We start from the raw sequence: 4,980 nt of genomic DNA, 5'->3' as shown, positions 1-4,980 counted from the left end.
AGACCGCACCGACATATGCAAAATTTCGTATAATTTTTTAACCGTGTCCACAATATGGGCTGTAATTCTAATAAAAAGAATATGGGCTCCAAAAAAACCCGCAAGAATTAGCAAATGGGCTGTAAATTATTTGAAATAATGGCAGATGGGCTGTATGCTGTTTTCAACAGATTTGAGGCTTTCCACAGATGGCCTGTATACTGTTGGATGTCCATCCAACGGCCGTCGTGCTTCTTTAATCTCTCCTCTTCCTACTCCAACCGCTCAAACAAGCGTCGGCGGGACTGCCTGCTCCCTCCTTCCCGCGGCCGGCTGTGCTGCCGCACAGGCCTCACCTCCCCACCATACTCTCATCGCTGGCCTAGCCATCCCTCTACTCACCCACACCTGTTGTTATTCTCCGGCGATGGCAGACGAACCAGTAAACCCTCGTACAGTCGTACTCCCCTCCGCGTAGGAAACAAAAACAACTGCCGAGTCTTCCCTGCCTCCGTGTCGTTCCCTTCCTAGGCCTCGCCGTCGTCCACCGCCCTGGTGCTCTCGACGTGGCGTGGTCAACGTGATCAACGACCGACATGCATCTGAAGTGGACTGTACGTGGAGAGGCTGACAGCTGGGTCCACGGCCGCACGCAAGGAAATGCCTCCTTATTACACGCAAAATAATGATTCCTCCACCTGACATCTGGGAACCACCGAAAGGGCCTCTGTATTTCGTGAAAAAAAACATTACCGCCACTGACAGCTCGGACCCACCAGCTATATCTTCGCACGCAAAGAAGTGCCTCCTTATTACGCACAAAAAAATGAATACTCCCCCTGCTAGCAGGGACCCAGTATAGTGGGCCTACTAAGTTGACGGGGACGACGGGCTTTGTCAACTTAGTCAATATACACGATTCTAGCTTGACTGACCGTACGATGTCCATCCAACGGCTGTAGTTCTTCTTCAACCTCTGGTCTTCTTGCTCCAGCCGCCCAAAGCAGCGCCGGTCGTGCCGCCTGCTCCTGCCTCCCGTGGTCGGCTATGCTACCGCGGAGGCCTCACTGGCCCCATACTACTCCCACCGCTGGCCAGGCCATCCCTCCACTCCACTCACCCACACCCCCTGTTATTCTGCGGCGACAGCAGCGTAGCCGAACCAGTGAACCATTGTACTCCTGTCCGCGTGGGCATCCACTGCCGCGTCTTCCCCAGCTCCGCGTCATCGCCTTCCTAGGCCTCGCCGTCGTCCACCACCGTGGTGCTCTCGGCGCGGAGTGGTCAATGTGGTCAACGACCGAATTCCATCGGAAGAATACTGTACATGGAGAGGCTGACAGCTGGGTCCATGGCAGCCGCAAGGAAGTGCCTCCTTATTACGCAGAAAATAATTATTCCTCCACCTGACAGCAAGGACCCACCGGACGCCCACCAGTATTTTGCGAAAAAAACATTTGCCCCTGACTGCTGGGACCCACCCGAGGGCCACCGTATTTCGCGAAAAAATGTTCCCCCTGCTATCAGCTCGGACCCACCAGAAGTGCCTCCTTATTACGCACGAAAAAATGAATACCCCCTGCTAGCTGGGACCCACTTTGGTGGGAGGCTGACTTGTGGGCCTACTAAGTTGACGGGGACGGAGGGCTTTGTCAACTTAGTCAATATAAACGATTCTAGCTCCAGTGACCGTATGATGTCCATCCAATGGCCGTAGTGCTTCTTCAACCTCTGGTCTTCTTGCTCCAGCCGCCCAAAGCAGCGCCAGTCGTGCCGCATGCTCCTGCCTCCCATGGCCGGCTAAGCTGCCGTGGAGGCCTCACCGCCCCCTACTATTCCCATCACTGGCCAGGCCCTGCGGCGATGGCAGCCTCACACCGCAGCCGAACCAGTGAACCCTCATACTCCTCTCCGTGCGGGCTTCCACTGTCACGTCTTCCCCGGCTCCCCGTCGTCCCCTTCCTAGGCCTCGCTGTCGTCCACCGCCCTGGTGCTCTCGGCGCAGTGTGGTCAACGTGGTCAAGGAACGGCTTCCATCGGATGTGGACTGTACGTGGAGAGGCTGACAGCTGGGTCCACGGCCGCAGCAAGGAAGTGCCTCCTTATTACGTGCAAAATAATTATTCCTCCACCTGACAGCAAGGACCCACCGGACGGGCCACCGTATTTCGCGAAAAAAACATTTGCCCCTGACTGCTCGGACCCACCAGCTACATCTTCGCACGCAAGGAAGTGCGTCCGGGTAAAAAAACGATTCGCCCCCCTGACTGCTAGGACCCACCAGCTACATCTTCACAGGCAAGGAAGTGCCTGACAGTCGGGACCCACCTGGTCGAAGCGTACGTAGCGTTGTCATTCTGGTCGCGAACGTGTACGTACATATATACTGGTGGATGTAGGGGCGCGCATGTGTCGTAGTAGAGGCGCGTATGTGTCGTAGTATAGGCGCGCACGTAGCATGTACACGTACGTACAGCAGCCAGGGTGCAAGAAAGAAAATACGGCCACGTATGTGTACATACGGGCGGGGTGTCGAACGCCTACTCGCGCATACGTATGGTCAGGGCTCGTGTACATGGCTGGGTCGGAACGGAGAAACAGCGTCGTCGTCGTGTTCATGGGGAGGCAACGGAATGCGTGGTGTTCATCGGGAGGCAACGTTACGCGTGGGAGCCAACCGGCTGGGACGGAACGGAATGCGTGGTCGTGTTCATCGGGAGGGCTTGGACGGAACAAGCCATGGAAACGAGGCCTGGCGTACCGCACAACGGAGGAAACGGACCTCCTATGTTCGGAACGGGGTCCTGTTGATCGGGAGGGGACTGGCGTACCGCAAAACGGAGGAAATGGACCTCCTACGATCAAAACGGGGGTCCTGTTGATCGGGAGGGGTGTGGCGTACCGCAAAACGGACGAAACGGACCTCCTACGGTCGAAACGGGGGTCCTGTTGATCGGGAGGGGTGTGGTAAACGGACCTCCTACGGTCGAAACGGGGGTCCTGTTCATCGGGAGGGGTGTGGCGTACCGCAAAACGGGACTCCACGGGATATTGTTCATCTCCACCGTCGACCTCCTCCAGCCTCCACGGGCTACCGTCGACCTCCTCCAGCCTCCACGGGCTCCTGTTCATCCAGCCTCCACCGCGCGCTACTCCACCGGCTACTGTTCAACCACCCCTCCATCGTCTACTGTTCATCCAGCCCTCCACACCACGGAGTCCTATTCAACCACCCCTCCACGGGCTCCCCTCCACCGTCTACTGTTCATCCAGCCATCCACCACACCACGGGGTCCTGTTCATCCAGAGGCAACGCCACCGCTCACTGTTCATCCAAACCCCCCGCAACGCTCACTATTCATCCCAGAGGCAGCATCGATCAGGTTCAGTTAACAGCCATCAATCGATCGCTCGGGTTCAGTAACGCGTAACCTGCAGTGCAATCGCTCGGGTTCAGTTAGAGCCCAATGCCTCGCTCGGGTTCAGTTAGAGCCAACGCCTCACACACACGCGTGTACGTGTACAAAAGAAACACGCATCGCTCGGCCCCCGATCTCCCACCGTAACCGGGAACTCCCTGAAATTTTCCTCCCCCTCGCTTCTACCATGGTTTTTCCGTCATGGACGGCCCAAAGAATGTCATGCAGCTGCATCTCCGGCCCGCCCAGGACGAAAAGCCCATTTTCTGTCATGATTTTTTGTCATAGAAGTAGGAGCCCACCACATCTATGATGATACCGGGTTTTGTCACAATTATCGTCATAGAAGTGTCATATGTATGACAGAAAAAAATTCGTTCAGCCCAAAATGTCACGGATGTGTCTTTTTTTGTAGTGTGTGCGTGTCGCCAGCCAAGCTGGTGAACAAGACATAGGCTCCGTGCTCCTCAGGGTATTCTTCTTGTATCGCTCCGACTGGCCGGACCGCCGGCTGCTGAGCAGGAGGAGGAGGTGGTGGCGGGCCGGCAGGCGGCGGGGACTGGAGTCCATCGCCCTTGGCGATCCTGGTGAGCTAGTGGCACTTCCGAGTGGTGTGGTTGGACGGCTTCACGCCACTGTGGAACTTGCAGGGTGCATCGAGGGTTTGTTCGTACGAGAAGGCGGGTAACCAGTTGGGCTTGCCACCCTTCTGAAGCTTGGGAGGAGGCTGCCCCTCCGGCCGCTGATCTTCGATCGTTGCCACCTGCCGGCTGGTGGAAGCTCGGTGCATGGCCTTGCGCTTGTTGTCATTCGGTTGCTGTCGCCGACTGGAGTCACCAGCCGGGGTGCGCAGGGCCTGAGGGGCCACCTTGCCCGACACATTGACTTGAATTTCCGTCTTCATAGAGGAGTCGGCCATGGCGTATTTGTCTGCTATGACCAGCAGTTCGTCGAGGGTCGCCGGCTCATCGCAGAGAAGCTTGTGTTTGAGGAGGGTGCCCTCTCGGCACCGGACGGTGAAGTATTTGATGGCCTGCACCTCGTGCACGTCTTCGCAAGAGTTGCGGAGCTCGGCCCAGTGCGTAAGGTAGTCGCGAGTCGATTCGTTGGGGCCTTGGACGCACAAGGAGAGCTGGCGAGGCTTGGGCGGCCGCTTGTACGTGCTGGTGAAGTTGCGGATGAAGGCTTCGGTGAAGTCGACCCAGCTGTTGATGCTGCGAGGTTTCAGGCTATTCAGCCATGTCCAGGCCGTGCCTTGGAGCATGAGCGGAACGTACTTCACGGCAACCCGCTTGTTGCCGTTCGCGATGGTGACGGTTGTGGAGTAGTCGACCAGCCAGTCCTCCAGCTTCACGGAGATGGTGTACTTGGCCATATCTCTCGGGAGCGTGAACCCTTTGGGGAAGGGCTCATCTCGGATGTGGGGGCCAAAACAAGGCGGACCCATCTCATCTTCTTCTTCTAGCGCCAGGGATCGGTTGAGACGGTCGATCCGGTGGCGGGCATCGTTCTCCCCGACTCCTTCTCAGCGGCCAAGGCGGTCGCCGAGTGTCGGGTGCTCAACAGGCGGCGGGGAGACGTG

Source organism: Triticum dicoccoides, chromosome 6A (genome assembly GCF_002162155.2).
Source record: "Triticum dicoccoides isolate Atlit2015 ecotype Zavitan chromosome 6A, WEW_v2.0, whole genome shotgun sequence".
NCBI classification, from domain to species: domain Eukaryota; kingdom Viridiplantae; phylum Streptophyta; class Magnoliopsida; order Poales; family Poaceae; genus Triticum; species Triticum dicoccoides.
The sequence above is the reverse complement of the archived record's forward strand: the minus strand, read 5'-3'. Positions refer to the sequence as shown.